This window comes from Triticum aestivum, chromosome 6A (genome assembly GCF_018294505.1).
Source record: "Triticum aestivum cultivar Chinese Spring chromosome 6A, IWGSC CS RefSeq v2.1, whole genome shotgun sequence".
Taxonomy (NCBI): Eukaryota; Viridiplantae; Streptophyta; class Magnoliopsida; order Poales; family Poaceae; genus Triticum; species Triticum aestivum.
The window spans coordinates 409,624,548-409,643,661 of record NC_057809.1 but is presented as its reverse complement, the minus strand read 5'-3'; positions in this window follow the sequence as shown (position 1 = coordinate 409,643,661).

Genomic DNA, 19,114 nt, shown 5'->3' with positions numbered 1-19,114 from the left:
AAAAAGAGTTCTCAGAAATGAGCTATCATGCGTGAAGATTCATGGCTTTCAAGCCAAATGATCAATCTTATGTCCACATCCATGGCATAGTTTGTTCAAATGATCTCATATTGTGCACAAGGGTGCATCTTGGAATTCCAAACAATGTTTCCTAAGGGAGTTTTCATTTTCTTTGCACAAAAAAATCATTTTCCATTTTTCGAGTGCCTGAAATGAAATTTTTTTGTGAAGGAACTACCAAATAATTATTGCAAAAATGGACCAAATCAATTTTATAAAATATTAGGCCATGTTTAATGCACAATTGACAAAATGGTTGGGTGTAAAAAGTTTTTATCCACCTCTGGTGAAAAAGACAAATTTCCGCCGATTTAGGAGGAAGCGGGTCAAATTTGAACTGCAGTTGCCTTATAGTTTGCTCTTTATTTTTTCCAAAAATCATTTCTAGGTACATAAGTATATATTTAAGCATAAATATATGGTTTGGTGGTGATACGTTGAGGTTTGGACGGTGGCCCAAGGCCCCAACTCCAAAGTGCGTAGACTCGCATGCCCGCCGCGTGGTCACCGCGTGACCGTGGCGTTGCTGTGCGTTCTGGGAAGCCTAGGCATGTCTAGTAGGTTTGGCACTCCCCAGGTAGATGCTTGGAAGAAAATAACAACAGAAGAATCTCACGAGGAGACCGAACTATGCTCAAACATGAATTAGCAGCCAAGTGTTTGATTAACGGTACGGGAAATTCACAAGGCCAATGGGCCTGAGTTTTGGCTGAGGATGATCATATACTAGGGAGACTGTCTTGGCAAATTTTCAGCTCAAATGGAGGAGTTTGGATGGAACTTGCTTTGCAAAGTACCACATCGGGCAGAAATATGGATGTTGAAGCTGGGCTCAAATGGATAAGTGGATTGAGATCAAATTTTGTGGAGTATGGTAATTTTGGCATAGTAAATCACTGTAAAAAGTTTATACCATTTGGATAATCCTAGCTTGTACTTCCTTCACAAAGCTTCTCTCTAGATAGAAACTTTAGAATTTTTTTGAGGAAGATTTAATAGGCAAATGGAGCTGAATATTGGAATGTGGCAATGATTTGTATATGTAAGATGGCACAAAAAGTTTGAGGAAAATAGGAGGTGTCTAGATAGCACTTTCTTTGCAATGTGCCAATTTGGACAGAAAATGGAAATTGAAGTTGGGCTTACATAGATGATTGGATTATACTGAAATTTGGTGTAGGGGGTTTCTATAGTCAGGGTAGTGTCCTGGTAAATTTTCAGCAATTATAAAGCAACATAAAGTGTAGTTGCTTCACAAACTGAAAATATTACCAGAAACAAAGATTCGATGGTGAGCTCACATGTATTGTTAGATAGTGCTAAACTTTTGTGTAGAGCTATGACTTCGGCACATAGAACATGTGGCAAAAATTTAACTCATTACGATATTCCTATCTTGTATTTCCTTCACAAAGCTTCTAGGTGAATAGAAACTTTGGAAATTTGCCGAGGAAGATTTACTAGGAAAATAGAGCTGAATATTGGCATGTGGAAATGATTTGGGCATGGAAGATTGACCAAAAAGTTTGAGGGCAATAGGAGTGGTACAGATAGCACTTGATTTGCATTGTGCCGATCTGGATAGAAAATAAAAATTGAAACTGGGCTCACATAGATGATTTGATTGAGCTGTAATTTGGAGGAGGGTGATAATTTGGGAATATGAAGACACGGTATAAATTTCATGTCATTTGGATGTGCATAGATAGTACTTCCTTCACAATGCTTCTAGGTGGACAAAAACTTTGAAAATTTGCCGAGGAAGATTTACTAGGCAAACGGAGCTGAATTTTGTCATGAGGAAATGGTTTGGATAGGAAAGAGTGCCCAAATTTTTTGAGGGCAATCAAGAATATAAAAATAGCACTTCCTTCACAAAGTGCTGTTCTGAACAGAATAGGAAAATGAATATTGTTGAATTATATTTTAACTAGGAGAGGAAGGTTTTTGACATGTTTGACGAAGATATGATCCAAAGAATTTATGAGATTTTTTCGGAATTTCGGGACTAACAGAAATATAGGTTGCTTCACAACGTAGGGCAAAAATTGACACATGGACATGACACGTAGGCAAAAATCATGAGGTGGCGCCTAGTCATAGCAATCAACCACAATTTACAAGGTTATGACCATCTATATTGGTCATGACCAGTTAGAAATAAGGCAGCGGATCAGTGCTATCTGCTTTGTGACCATTGTGTGTAAGGAAATTATGACCTTTCTAACCAAAATGGTCGATATAGTTTAGTGTTTGGAGCCCCCCGAACAGTTTTTGACCAATTGGTCTCAAATGGTCATAGATCTATGACCAATTCTTCCAGGGTCACTGACAGAAGGTCACTAGTTGACACATTTCTTGTAGTGTAGTGACACTCAGTTTGTCTATGTATTCACACATGTACTAAGTTTCCGGTTAATACAATTCTAGCATGAATAATAAACATTTATCATGATATAAGGAAATATAAATAACAACTTTATTATTGCCTCTAGGGCATATTTCCTTCAATCCCATTGTTCAAGAAGAAGAAGTGATTGTACCAGACCCTCCAGTCCATGAAGCCATTGAAGCTGAGGCGAATGCGGCTGTCACCACCACCACTACTGAAGCTAATGACGTTGCCATGGCTGAAGACAATGTGCAGCCCGAGGTCAATGATGCCACGGAAGACAATGCACAACCATCCACCTCGAATGTGGCCATTCCTTCCCCTGTGCCTCACACCATGGAACGTGTGTACAATCAGGGCGAGCTCATTACTGTCTGTTGGCCTATCTTGATACCACCTACTGCTCCTGGTCCCCAATATGGCTATCACGTGGAGCAAAGTTCTCAAGGGCGGAAGCCAAAGCCCAGGCTGCCAAGGCTTCCAACTGTTGCCACTACAAGAGGCTCCTTCAGTGTGCTAAGATTCTTCTTCGACAAGGCAAAGAACCCCTTCCGGAAGCCCAAGATTTCCTCGGATAGGTTCTGGAGCCGTCGGCAACATAGCTACTACTCATGCATACTATACAACCAAGACATGATTTTTCCTCACAAGTCTTGACTGTGATGCCATTGCTGGGCTGCCATGCCTTGAAGAGGTTCTTGATTGCTTTCGTGAAGTTGGGCTGCTCCAATTTGTAACTGACAAGGAGCATTGGAATGAAGAGCTTCTGTTGCAGTTCTACGCCACACTACACATATCAGGCTACAACAGGGATCCGAAGACATGGGTTCTTGAGTGGATGACAGGAGATGTCCATCATGAAGCCAAAGCTCAGGATATCATCGAGCTAACTTCCCTATCCACTCCTGGTGATCTGTATGAACCAGGTTGTCAACGCCATGTGCAAGAGTTGCAGAGTGTCTTTCAGAAGCATGAGCCCAATATGAGTCAGATGCTCAGTATGATGAAGCCATTGCCCATTGATGCTGAATATCCAAAGGAGTTCTACATCAAAGACCTCGAGTACCTGCCCGCATCATCTATCACATTCCGAGGCGTACTCTGTGGCCTATCAAAGGGAATTCTCTTAATGCCAAGCTTGAAGGCACCATGAAGACATTAGTCTTCTACATCATCAATGGCATCAGGGTCAACACTCAAGATTTCTTCATTTGTTAGTTGGCCTCTTCTAAAATTGATCTATTTGGCCTCAAGTTCTACGCTCCATGGGTCATGCGGCTCATTAAGCTTCACTCCTCCATCGACTATCAAGCTTCAGCACGCAACCATGTTGTGTTTTTGCCTGATGTTGATATGTCATATGAAGCCATCTACCCTGAGCCTGCCAAGAAGCCACTCCATGAATACAATGTTGCATTTCAAAGCTTCACTCGACCAATTGAAGGTGTTCATGTGCCAAATCCTTTTGCTCCTGCTGGTCCCCTTGCTGGTCAACTTCGTCTGCCACATCGTGCCAACACTGATGCCACAGCCAGCATGGTAGCTCAAAGGCCTCAGAAGCATGCTCGTGTCCTGAATGACAGAGAGCTTCTTGTATCACTTCACCAGAAGCAGGATAGGCATCATGATTGGCTGAAGCGTCAAATGCAGAGTCTTCTTGTTGATGTCAATCGTATACGCAACTTAGCAACCAAGAACTCATTTGTTGTGCATGAAGCCTATCGGCGGTCCTAGAAGAGCCTCACACTACTCTGTTGTGAAGACGATCTTCGAGAAGATGTCTTCACTGAACATTTCAAGTTTGACTCCAGGCCTCCACAATCTGCAAGCTGGCGTCCAACTCCTTCCATTGGAAGATTCAGAGTATTCATCTTTGCTCCAATTGTTGTTGCGAGAGTCGTTGATGAAGAGGACAACGCCATCTCACCAGCGATGGCTTCACTGCATCACGGTTCTGCGTCAGGACCCTCTGCACTTCCCAACTCCAATGTCGACCCTGCTGCCCCAACATCTTCACTGACTGGGAACGAGTAGTTACTCTATGTCTTCAAACCTTTTTGGTCCTTACTGACAAAAGGGGAAGACGCATATGAGTTGATAGTCTTTAAACGGCTCCATATGGGTTGGGCGCTTATTTTTTCTAAGTTCTTACAATGCTCGTTCTTGAAAATGTTGGTTTTTGAGTTGTAACACTTAAAATTGATGGTCGTCTGCCACTTTTGCTACTGCCTTATGATGCGGTGATAAATCCCGCATGAAGTCATTCTGCAAACACCCATTTCTCATTATGCATTTCATTATCTTCATTACTCTTATGTATGCATGATGAATTGTCTTCATGTGTTGAAGAAGATCTCCACAAAGCAAAACCTGCCATGTGCATTTGCATTCAAAGGCAAACTACTTATATGCACATCTTCAGGGGAGCCTCTCACAACCTATGAAGACAATGCCTATGAACTTTAACTTTCACATACTTTTATCCCTGTTGAAAACTTCAACCAGTTTGTCATCAATCACCAAAAAGGGGGAGATTGTAAGTGCATCTAGTGCCACCCCTGGTTGGTTTTGGAGTATTGACGACAAACATGGTTGAGGGACTAATGTGTTTGTGAGAATTGTAGGACAATACAGGTAGTAGTCCCTCATTGATTCGGTTTACCTACCAGAGATGACCCCTAAAAATGTGTGAAGACATTGAAGACAATGGTGGTTTGTGAAGACATTCACGTTGAAGATAATGACATGTGAATACATTCACTTGAAGACTATGGAGTGCGAAGACATTGTTTCTTCTGTAGTTTAATTTTCTTCTTTATTGAGTCATAGGAACCACCGTACTGTTAAGTGGGGTCCAAGTGAACAAAGTCAGATGACTGAAGTGATACTCAACAAAAATCATATGTCTTCGAGCGAAGACAATGAAAGCAAATCTTATCCAGAGTTGGATAAGTCAGCTTGGCTTGTAGCCCAAGCCAAGCTGTCGCGTGTGTTTGAAATCCGACCGTTGGACACATGTTGGTTCCTTAGTGACCGAGGGGCATTGCAGACATATCATGTCAGGTTGCCTCCTGGCTATAAATAGCCCACCCCCTACACCATAAATTGGTGGCTGCTCAGAGTTAGTGTACGACCTTTGTCGTTTGAGAGCAACCCACCTCCGAAGCCTTTGAGAGAGAGATCCTTGCGAGGATAAAGCCCCAAACACCCAGAGACAAAGAGTGTTAGGCATCCTTTCTGTCCGCGTGACATGAAGACTTGTTACACTTGAGGATTGTGCATCCTCCAGCCGGTTAGGCGTCACGTTCTGAGCATCCAAGAGTCATTGTGGACCGCCAGTGAATGGAGTCTATGAAGGTTGGGAAGTCTACCTTGAAGACTTATGTAAACGCCCTCGATGCGGCTATATCTCCTACGTGTCGAAGCACGACTTAGAGGCATAACCGCATTGAAAGCAATGCCGCAAATGAGGTAATCTTCACACAACCCAAGTAATACATAAGGGAAAGAGATACATAGTTGGCTTACAATCGCCACTTCACACAATTACATGACTAAAGCATTACATCAACCAAATACAATCAAGGTCCGACTACGGAACCAAAATAAAAGAAGAACCCCAAATGCGACAAGGCCCCCGATCGACCCCAATTGGGCTCCACTACTGATCAACTAGAACGAAACAACACAAAGGACAAGATCTTCAACGAGCTCCTCCTGAGATGGGTTGCGTCATCTGCACGGACTCATCGGCACCTGCAAGCTGGTTTGGAAGTATCTGTGAGCCACGGGGACTCAGCAATCTCGCACCCTCGCGATCAAGACTATTTAAGCTTATGGGTAAGGTAAAGGTATGAGGTGGAGCTGCGGCAAGCGACTAGCATATATGGTGGCTAACATACGCAAATGAGAGCGAGAAGAGAAGGCAAAGCACGGTCGATAAAAGTATGATCAAGAAGTGATCCTATAGCAACCTACGTCAAGCATAACTCCAACACCGTGTTCACTTCCCGGACTCCGTCGGAAAGAGACCATCACAGTTACACACGCGGTTGATGTATTTAATTAAGGTCAACTTCAGGTTTTCTACAACCGGACATTAACAAATTCTCATCTTCCCATAACCGCGGGCACGGCTTTCGAAAGTTCAAATCCCTGCAGGGGGTGTCCCAACTTAGCCCATGACAAGCTCTCACGGTCAACGAAGGAATAGACCTCCTCCCAAGACGTTCCGATCAGACTCGGTATCCCGGTTCTACAAGACATCCTCGACAATGGTAAAACAAGTCCAGCAAGACCACCCGATGCGCCGACATCCTGATAGGAGCTGCACATATCTCATTCTCAAGGCACACCGGATAAGCTAAGCGTACGGGAGCCAACGTAACCCAAGTTGCCAAGGGACGGCCCCGCATGGTGCTTTGGGTTGGACCAACACTTAGACAAGCACTGGCCCCGGGGGGTTAAAATAAGATGACCCTCGGGATGCGCGACTCCCAAGGGAAAAAGGCTAGGTGGCGAATGGTAAAACCAAGGTTGGCCCTTGCTGGAGGAGTTTTATTCAAGGCGAACTGTCAAGGGGTTCCCATTATAACCCAACCGCGTAAGGAACGCAAAATCCGGAAACATAACGCCGATATGACGGAAACTAGGGCGGCAAGAGTGGAACAAAACACCAGGCATAAGGTCGAGCCTTCCACCCTTTACCAAGTATATAGATGCATTAATTAAATAAGATATATTGTGATATCCCAACAAGTAAACATGTTCCAACAAGGAACAACATCTCCATGTTCCAACAAGGAACAAACTTCAATCTTCACCTGCAACTAACAATGCTATAAGAGGGGCTGAGCAAAGCGGTAACATAGCCAAACAACGGTTTGCTAGGACAAGGTGGGTTAGAGGCTTGGTTCAACAATATGGGAGGCATGATAAGCAAGTGGTAGGTATCGCAGCATAGGCATAGCAAAAGAGCGAGCAACTAGCAAGCAAAGATAGAAGTGATTTCGAGGGTATGGTCATCTTGCCTGAAATCCTGCAAGGAAGAAGAACGAGTCCATGAAGAAGACAAACAGACGTAGTTGAACGAATCCTCACAACACGATGTTAATGGAACCAACCCGAAGAAGCAACACCGGAAAAGAAACACACAACATAGTAAACAACCAACACATGAACATGGTATGATATGCGGGATGCAGTATGCGATGCATATGCATGATTTGCAAAGGAATGAATGAACCTGGCCTCAACTTGGAAATCCAAGTGTTCCACTGGAAAGATGAGATGAAATCGCTTGAAAATGATATAAAGAACGCCGGAATCGGAGTTACAGTTTGGAAATGGCAAGCAATTCAAATATGACCACGATCTGCGATTTACAGCAAGTAGCCATCTAAACGCAACAAAGTGAACATGCTACAACACTCAAACATGACAACAAAATACATGGAAGGGATCCATTCATGATGCTTAACAAAAGACTAGCACTAAGCTACGGCCAATTCATCCATTAACAGGTTCAAACAAGCATGGCAAAAATGCATTTGGTAAACAGATCTCAGACTTAGTGAAATTAACACTTGTCTGGAATTTCAGATCAGATAGCACTCTTTGGAGCAACAAAACTACATGCTACAGGACCTGAACATGGCAAAGTAAAGCATGGCATGGAGCTACTCAAAGATCTTAACAAAAGTCCCTTAGTATGGCATAATGAGATAAACAGGTCAAGGACTTAGTGGGAATGCTAAGTCCCTGAAATCAGCATTACCAAGTGCCTCACTTTGCAAGCTTGTGCTAGTCACCACACTGAAGGAAATATGCCCTAGAGGCAATAATAAAGTTATTATTTATTTCCTTATATCATGATAAATGTTTATTATTCATGCTAGAATTGTATTAACCGGAAACATAATACATGTGTGAATACATAGACAAACTTAGTGTCACTAGTATGCCTCTACTTGACTAGCTCATTAATCAAAGATGGTTATGTTTCCTGACCATGAACAAAGTGTTGTTATTTGATTAGCGAGGTCACATTATTAGTTGAATGATCTGATTGACATGACCCATTCCATTAGCTTAGCACCCGATCGTTTAGTATGTTGCTATTGCTTTCTTCATGACTTATACATGTTCCTATAACTATGAGATTATGCAACTCCCGTTTATCGGAGGAACACTTTGGGTACTACCAAACGTCACAACGTAACTGGGTGATTATAAAGGAGTACTACAGGTGTCTCCAAAGGTACATGTGTTGGAAATATGCCCTAGAGGCAATAATAAAAGTATTATTATTATATTTCCTTGTTCATGATAATTGTCTTTTATTCATGCTATAACTGTATTATCCGGAAATCGTAATACACGTGTGAATACATAGACCACAATATGTCCCTAGTGAGCCTCTAGTTGACTAGCTCGTTGTGATCAACAGATAGTCATGGTTTCCTGGCTATGGACATTGGATGTCGTTGATAACGGGATCACATCATTAGGAGAATGATGTGATGGACAAGACCCAATCCTAAGACTAGCACAAAAGATCGTGTAGTTCATTTGCTAGAGCTTTGCCAATGTCAAGTATCTCTTCCTTCGACCATGAGAGCGTGTAACTCCTGGATACCGTAGGAGTGCTTTGGGTGTATCAAACGTCACAACGTAACTGGGTGACTATAAAGGTGCACTACAGGTATCTCCGAAAGTATCTATTGTTTTATGCGGATCGAGACTGGGATTTGTCACTCCGTGTAAACGGAGAGGTATCTCTGGGCCCACTCGGTAGGACATCATCATATGCGCAATGTGACCAAGGAGTTGATCACGGGATGATGTGTTACGGAACGAGTAAAGTGACTTGCCGGTAACGAGATTGAACAAGGTATTGGATACCGACGATCGAATCTCGGGCAAGTAACATACCGATAGACAAAGGGAATTGAATACGGGATTGATTAAGTCCTTGACATCGTGGTTCATCCGATGAGATCATCGTGGAACATGTGGGAGCCATCATGGGTATCCAGATCCCGCTGTTGGTTATTGACCGGAGAACGTCTCGGTCATGTCTACATGTCTCCCGAACCCGTAGGGTCTACACACTTAAGGTTCGATGACGCTAGGGTTATAAAGGAAGTTTGTATGTGGTTACCGAATGTTGTTCGGAGTCCCGGATGAGATCCCGGACGTCACGAGGAGTTCCGGAATGGTCCGGAGGTAAAGATTTATATATGGGAAGTCCTATTTTGGCCACCGGAAAATGTTCGGGATTTTTCGGTATTGTACCGGGAAGGTTCTAGAAGGTTCCGGAGTGGGGCCCACCTGCATGGGGGGACCCACATGGACGTGGGTAGTGGGGGCAAGGCCCCACACCCCTGGTCAAGGCGCACCAAGATCCCCCCTTAGAAGGAATAAGATCATATCCCGAAGGGATAAGATCAAGATCCCTAAAAAGGGGGGATAACAATCGGTGGGGAAGGAAATAATGAGATTTCTTTCCTCCCACCTTGGCCAACGCCCCAATGGACTTGGAGGGCAAGAAACCAGCCCCTCCACCCCTATATATAGTGGGGAGGCGCATGGGAGCTATACACGAAGTTCTGGCGCAGCCCTCCCCCTCTCACAAGTACTCCTCCTCTCCCGCGGTGCTTGGCGAAGCCCTGCAGGATTGCCACGCTCCTCCACCACCACCACGCCGTTGTGCTGCTGCTGGATGGAGTCTTCCTCAACCTCTCCCTCTCTCCTTGCTGGATCAAGGCTTGGGAGACGTCACCGGGCTGTACGTGTGTTGAACGCGGAGGTGCCGTGCGTTCGGCACTTGATCATCGGTGATTTGAATCACGACGAGTACGACTCCATCAACCCCGTTCACTTGAACGCTTCCGCTTAGCGATCTACAAGGGTATGTAGATGCACTCTCTTTCTACTCGTTGCTGGTCTCTCCATAGATAGATCTTGGTGACACGTAGGAAAATTTTGAATTTCTGCTACGTTCCCCAACAGTGGCATCATGAGCTAGGTCTATTGCGTAGATTCTTTGCACGAGTAGAACACAAAGTAGTTGTGGGCGTTGATGTTGTTCAATATGCTTACCGTTACTAGTCCAATCTTGTTTCGACGGTATTGTGGGATGAAGCGGCCCGGACCGACCTTACACGTACTCTTACGTGAGACAGGTTCCACCGATTGACATGCACTTGGTGCATAAGGTGGCTAGCGGGTGCCAGTCTCTCCCACTTTAGTCGGAACGGATTCGATGAAAAGGGTCCTTATGAAGGGTAAATAGCAATTGGCATATCACGTTGTGGTTTTGCGTAGGTAAGAAACGTTCTTGCTAGAAACCCATAGCAGCCACGTAAAACATGCAACAACAATTAGAGGACGTCTAACTTGTTTTTGCAGGGTATGCTATGTGATGTGATATGGCCAAGAAGAATGTGATGAATGATATGTGATGTATGAGATTGATCATGTTCTTGTAATAGGAATCACGACTTGCATGTCGATGAGTATGACAACCGGCAGGAGCCATAGGAGTTGTCTTTATTTATTGTATGACCTGCGTGTCATTGAAGAACGCCATGTAAACTTACTTTACTTTATTGCTAAACGCGTTAGCCATAGAAGTAGAAGTAGTCGTTGGCGTGACAACTTCATGAAGACACGATGATGGAGATCATGATGATGGAGATCATGGTGTCATGCCGGTGACGATGATGATCATGGAGCCCCGAAGATGAAGATCAAAGGAGCAAATGATATTGGCCATATCATGTCACTATTTGATTGCATGTGATGTTTATCATGTTTATGCATCTTGTTTACTTAGGACGACGGTAGTAAATAAGATGATCCCTTACAAAATTTCAAGAAGTGTTCTCCCCTAACTGTGCACCGTTGCTACAGTTCGTCGCTTCTAAGCACCACGTGATGATCGGGTGTGATGGATTCTTACGTTCACATACAACGGGTGTAAGACAGTTTTACACAGCGAAAACACTTAGGGTTAACTTGACGAGCCTAGCATGTGCAGACATGGCCTCGGAACACGGAGACCGAAAGGTCGAGCATGAGTCGTATGGTAGATACGATCAACATGAAGATGTTCACCGATGATGACTAGTCCGTCTCACGTGATGATCGGACACGGCCTAGTTGACTCGGATCATGTGATCACTTAGATGACCAGAGGGATGTCTATCTAAGTGGGAGTTCATAAGATGAACTTAATTATCCTGAACATAGTCAAAAGACCTTTTGCAAATTATGTCGTAAGCTCGCGCTTTAGTTCCACTGTTTAGATATGTTCCTAGAGAAAATATAGTTGAAAGTTGATAGTAGCGATTATGCGATCAGTAGAAAGCTTATGTCCTTAATGCACCGCTCAGTGTGCTGAACCCCAACGTCGTTTGTCGATGTTGCGAACATCGGACATACACGTTTTGATAACTACGTGATAGTTCAATTAAATGGTTTAAGTAGAGGCACCAAAGACGTTTTCGAAACGTCGCGGAACATATGAGATGTTTCGAGGGCTGAAATTGGGATTTCAGGCTCGTGCCCACGTCAAGAGGTATAAGACCTCCGACGATTTTCTTAGCCTGCAAACTAAGGGAGAAAAGCTCAATCGTTGAGCTTGTGCTCAGATTGTCTGAGCACAACAATCACTTGAATCGAGTGGGAGTTGATCCTCCAGATGAGATAGTGATGTTTCCCCAAAGTCATTGCCACCAAGCTGCTAGAGCTTCGTGATTAACTATAACATATCAGGGATAGATATGATGATCCTTGAAATATTCATGATGTTTGACACCGCGAAAGTAGAAATCAAGAAGGAGCATCAATTGTTGATGGTTGGTGAAACCACTAGTTTCAAGAAGGGCAAGGGAACAAAGGGATACTTCATGAAACGGCAATTCAGCTGCTGCTCTAGTGAAGAAACCCAAGGTTGAACCCAAACCCGAGACTAAGTGCTTCTGTAATAAGGGGAACAACCACTGGAGCAGCATTACCCTAGATACTTGGTAGATGAGAAGGCTGGCAAGGTCGATAGAAGTATATTGGATATACATTATGTTAATGTGTACTTTACTAGTACTCCTAGTAGCACCAGGGTATTGGATACCGGTTCGGTTGCTAAGTGTTAGTAACTCGAAATAAAAGCTACGGAATAAACGGAGACTAGCTAAAGGTGAGCTGACGATATATGTTGGAAGTGTTTCCAAGGTTGATATGATCAAGCATCGCACGCTCCCTCTACCACCGAGATTGGTGTTTGCGTTGAGCATAGACATGATTGGATTATGTCTATCGCAATACGGTTATTCATTTAAGGAGAATAATGGTTACTCTATTTTTGAATAATACCTTCAATGGTCTTGCACCTAAAGGAATGGTTTATTGAATCTCGGTCGTAGTGATACACATTTTCATGCCAAAAGATATAAGATAGTAATGATAGTACCACTTACTTGTGGCACTGCCATGTAAGTCATAATGGTATAAAACGCATGAAGAAGCTCCATGTTGATGGATCTTTGGACTCACTCGTTTTTGAAAAGTTTGAGACATGCGAACCATGTCTATTGGTGTATATGCATGAAGAAACTCCATGCAAATGGATCGTTCGGACTCACTTGATTTTGAATCACTTGAGATATGCAAATCATACCACATGGGCAAGATGACTGAAAAGCCTCATTTTCAGTAAGATGGAACAAGATAGCAACTTGTTGGAAGTAACACATTTTGATGTGTGCAGTCGAATGAGTGCTGAGGCATGCAGTGAATATCATTATGTTCTTACTTCACAGATGATTCGAGTAAATGTTGAGTATATTTACTTGATGAAACACAAGTCTGAATTATTGAATGGTTCAAGTAATTTCAGAGTGAAGTAGCAGATCATTGTGACAAGAGGATAAAATGTCTATGATATGATCATAGAGATGAATATCTGAGTTACGAGTTTTGGCACACAATTAAGACATTGTGGAAATTGTTTCGCAATTAATACCGCCTGGAACACCATAATGTGATGGTGTGTCCGAACATCATAGTTGCACCCTATTGGATATGGTGCGTACCATGATGTCTCTTATCGAATTACCACTATCGTTCATGGGTTAGGCATTAGAGACAACCACATTCACTTTAAATAGGGCACCACGTAATTCCGATGAGATGACACCGTATGAATTATGGTTTAGAGAAACCTAAGTTGTCGTTTCTTAAAAGTTTGGGGCTGCGACGCTTATATGAAAAAGTTTCAGGTTGATAAGCTCGAACCCAAAGCGGATAAAATGCATCTTCATAGGAAACCCAAAACAGTTGGGTATACCTCCTAATTCAGATCCGAAAGCAATATGGATTGTTTCTAGAATCGGGTCCTTTCTCGAGGAAAAGTTTCTCTCGAAAGAATTGAGTGGGAGGATGGTGGAGACTTGATGAGGTTATTGAACCGTCTCTTCAACTAGTGTGTGACAGGGCACAGGGAGTTGTTCCTGTGGCACCTACACCAATTGAAGTGGAAGCTTATGATATTGATCATGAAACTTCGGATCAAGTCACTCCCAAACCTCGTAGGATGACAAGGATGCGTACTACTTCAGAGTGGTACGTAATCCTGTCTTGAAGGTCATGTTGCTAGACAACAATGAACCTACGAGCTATGGAGAAGCGATGGTGGGCCCGGATTCCGATAAATGGCTTGAGGCCATAAAAATCCGAGAGAGGATCCATGTATGAAAACAAAGTGTAGACTTTGGCAGAACGACTCGATGGTCATAAGGCTAATGAGTACAGATGGATTTCAAAAGGAAGACGGACAATGATGGTAAATGTCACCATTAAGAAAGCTCGACTTGTCGTTAAGATGTTTTCCGACAAGTTCAAGGAGTTGACTACGATGAGATTTTCTCACTCGTAGCGATGCTAAGAGTCTGTTGGAATTATATTAGCGATTACTGCATTATTTATGAAATCTTGCAGATAGGATGTCAAAACATTGTTTCCTCTACGATTTTAATGAGGAAAGGTTGTATGTGATACAACCGGAAGGTTTTGTCAATCCCGAAAGACGCTAATAAGTATGCAAAGCTCCAGCAATCCTTCTAAGGACTGGAGTGAGCATCTCGGAGTTGGAATGTTTGCTTTGATGATGATCAAAATTTTTGAGTTTGTACAAAGTTTATGAGAAACTTGTATTTCCAAAGAAGTGAGTGGGAGCACTATAGAATTTCTGATGAGTATATGTTGTTGACATATTGTTGATCAGAAATGACGTAGAATTTCTGGAAAGCATATAGGGTTATTTTGAAAGTGTTTTTCAATGGAAAGCCTGGATTAAGCTACTTGAACATTGAGCATCAAGATCTATAAGGATAGATCAAAATGCTTAATAATACTTTCAAATGAGCACATACCTTGACATGATCTTGAAGGTGTTCGAGATGGACCAGTCAAAGAAGGAGTTCTTGCCTGAGTTGTAAGGTACGAAGTTAAGACTTAAAGCTCGACCACGACAGAATAGAGAGAAAGGACGAAGGTCGTCCCCTATGCTTAAGACGTAGGCTCTTCAGTATGCTATGCTGTGTACCGCACCTGAAGTGTGCCTTGCCATGAGTCAGTCAAGGGGTACAAGAGTGATCCAAGAATGGCTCACAGGACAGCGGTCAAAGTTATCCTTAGTAACTAGTGGACTAAGGAATTTTCTCGATTATGGAGGTGGTAAAAGAGTTCGTCGTAAAGGTTACGACGATGTAAGCTTGACACCTATCCGGATAGCTCTGAGTAGAGAGACCGGATACATATACTGGAGCAATAATTTAGAATAGCTCCAAGTAGAATAGTTGTTTGGAATAGCTCCAAATAGAGCGTGGTAGCTGCATCTAGGAGATGACATAGAGATTTGTAAAGCACACACGGATCTGAAAGGTTCAGACCTGTTGACTAAAACCTCTCTCACAAGCAACATGATCAAACATAAAACTCATTGAGTGTTAATCACATAGTGATGTGAACTAGACTACTGACTCTAGTAAACTCTTGGGTATTAGTCACATGGCGATGTGACCTGTGAGTGTTAATCACATGGCGATGTGAACTAGATTATTGACTCTAGTGCAAGTGGGGGACTGTTGGAAATATGCCCTAGAGGCAATAATAAAAGTATTATTATTATATTTCCTTGTTCATGATAATTGTCTTTTATTCATGCTATAACTGTATTATCCGGAAATCGTAATACACGTGTGAATACATAGACCACAATATGTCCCTAGTGAGCCTCTAGTTGACTAGCTCGTTGTGATCAACAGATAGTCATGATTTCCTGGCTATGGACATTGGATGTCGTTGATAACGGGATCACATCATTAGGAGAATGATGTGATGGACAAGACCCAATCCTAAGACTAGCACAAAAGATCGTGTAGTTCATTTGCTAGAGCTTTGCCAATGTCAAGTATCTCTTCCTTCGACCATGAGAGCGTGTAACTCCTGGATACCGTAGGAATGCTTTGGGTGTATCAAACGTCACAACGTAACTGGGTGACTATAAAGGTGCACTACAGGTATCTCCGAAAGTATCTATTGTTTTATGCGGATCGAGACTGGGATTTGTCACTCCGTGTAAACGGAGAGGTATCTCTGGGCCCACTCGGTAGGACATCATCATATGCGCAATGTGACCAAGGAGTTGATCACGGGATGATGTGTTACGGAACGAGTAAAGTGACTTGCCGGTAACGAGATTGAACAAGGTATTGGATACCGACGATCGAATCTCGGGCTAGTAACATACCGATAGACAAAGGGAATTGAATACGGGATTGATTAAGTCCTTGACATCGTGGTTCATCCGATGAGATCATCGTGGAACATGTGGGAGCCATCATGGGTATCCAGATCCCGCTGTTGGTTATTGACCGGAGAACGTCTCGGTCATGTCTACATGTCTCCCGAACCCGTAGGGTCTACACACTTAAGGTTCGATGACGCTAGGGTTATAAAGGAAGTTTGTATGTGGTTACCGAATGTTGTTCGGAGTCCCGGATGAGATCCCGGACGTCACGAGGAGTTCCGGAATGGTCCGGAGGTAAAGATTTATATATGGGAAGTCCTATTTTGGCCACCGGAAAATGTTCGGGATTTTTCGGTATTGTACCGGGAAGGTTCTAGAAGGTTCCGGAGTGGGGCCCACCTGCATGGGGGAACCCACATGGACGTGGGTAGTGGGGGCAAGGCCCCACACCCCTGGTCAAGGCGCACCAAGATCCCCCCTTAGAAGGAATAAGATCATATCCCGAAGGGATAAGATCAAGATCCCTAAAAAGGGGGGATAACAATCGGTGGGGAAGGAAATAATGAGATTTCTTTCCTCCCACCTTGGCCAACGCCCCAATGGACTTGGAGGGCAAGAAACCAGCCCCTCCACCCCTATATATAGTGGGGAGGCGCATGGGAGCTATACACGAAGTTCTGGCGCAGCCCTCCCCCTCTCACAAGTACTCCTCCTCTCCCGCGGTGCTTGGCGAAGCCCTGCAGGATTGCCACGCTCCTCCACCACCACCACATCATTGTGCTGCTGCTGGATGGAGTCTTCTTCAACCTCTCCCTCTCTCCTTGCTGGATCAAGGCTTGGGAGACGTCACCGGGCTGTACGTGTGTTGAACGCGGAGGTGCCGTGCGTTCGGCACTTGATCATCGGTGATTTGAATCACGACGAGTACGACTCCATCATCCCCGTTCACTTGAACGCTTCCGCTTAGTGATCTACAAGGGTATGTAGATGCATTCTCTTTCTACTCGTTGCTGGTCTCTCCATAGATAGATCTTGGTGACACGTAGGAAAATTTTGAATTTCTGCTACGTTCCCCAACAACATGTTGGGTTGGCGTATTTCGAGATTAGGATTTGTCACTCCGATTGTCGGAGAGGTATCTCTGGGCCCTCTCGGTAAAGCACATCACATAAGCCTTGCAAGCATTACAACTAATATGTTAGTTGTGAGATGATGTATTACGGAATGAGTAAAGAGACTTGCCGGTAACGAGATTGAACTAGGTATTGGATACCGACGATCGAATCTCGGGCAAGTAACATACCGATGACAAAGGGAACAACGTATGTTGTTATGCGGTCTGACCGATAAAGATCTTCGTAGAATATGTAGGAGCCAATATGGGCATCCAGGTCCCGCTATTGGTTATTGACCGGAGACGTGTCTCGGTCATGTCTACATTGTTCTCGAACCCGTAGGGTCCGCACGCTTAAGGTTACGATGACAGTTATATTATGAGTTTATGCATTTTGATGTACCGAAGGTTGTTCGGAGTCCCGGATGTGATCACGAACATGACGAGGAGTGTCGAAATGGTCGAGACGTAAAGATTGATATATTGGAAGCCTATGTTTGGATATCGGAAGTGTTCCGGGTGAAATCGGGATTTTACCGGAGTACCGGGAGGTTACCGGACCCCCCCGGGAGCTATATGGGCCTTAGTGGAAAGGAGAAAGGGGCAGCCCAAGGTGGCTGTGCGCCTCCCCCCTTCCCCTAGTCCTATTAGGACTAGGAGAGGTGGCCGGCCCCCTCTCTCTCTTTCCCCCCTCAAGGAATCCTATTCCAACTAGGATTGGGGGGGGGGGGAATCCTACTCCCAAAGGGAGTAGGACTCTCCTGGCGCGCCCTCCCTTGGCCGGCCAGCCTCCCCCCTCTAGTCCTTTATATACAGAGGCAGGGCACCCCAAAGAACACACAAGTTGATCCACGTGATCTATTCCTTAGCCGTGTGCGGCGCCCCCAGCCACCATAGTCCTCGATAATACTGTAGCGGAGTTTAGGCGAAGCCCTGCTACTGTAGTACATCAAGATCGTCACCACGCCGTCGTGCTGACGGAACTCTTCCCCGACACTTTGCTGGATCGGAGTCCGGGGATTGTCATCAAGCTGAACGTGTGCTCGAACTTGGAGGTGCCGTAGTTTCGGTGCTTGATCGGTTGGATCGTGAAGACGTACGACTACTTCCTCTACATTGTGTCAACGCTTCCGCAGTCGGTCTGCGTGGGTACGTAGACAACACTCTCCCCTCTCGTTGCTATGCATCACCATGATCTTGCGTGTGCGTAGGAAATTTTTTGAAATTACTACGAAACCCAACACACACACATCACAAAAATACATGGGTTGCACCTCTGGATAGATGGCAAAACATATAACAAAACACATGTAGGGCTCATGGGCATATCATGCACACAATAATCATGGCAAAAATGACAAATATCTAAATGGAGCAGCAGATCTGACAATTATCCCAATAGCACTCTTCTAACAGCATTTCGGGCATCAAGATGAACTCAAATGAAAATGATGCAATGAGATGAAATGTTGTGCTCTTTGAGATGAACATTTTGATATGCTATATGCCCAAAACGGAGCTACGGATGCAAAGTTACGGCACGATGAACATGGGCATATGAATCTGGGAATTTCGGGGACTTAGTGGAAAAAAAACATGGGCGCAGGATAGCTATCGTGCGCACGAGCGGGGAATAGTGGTGACTCACCATGGGCTTCGACCCAGACGTGGAGAGGAGGCAAGCGGGCCGACGGAGATGGGCCTCAGCGAGATCGCGGCCTGTGAGGCCCACGCG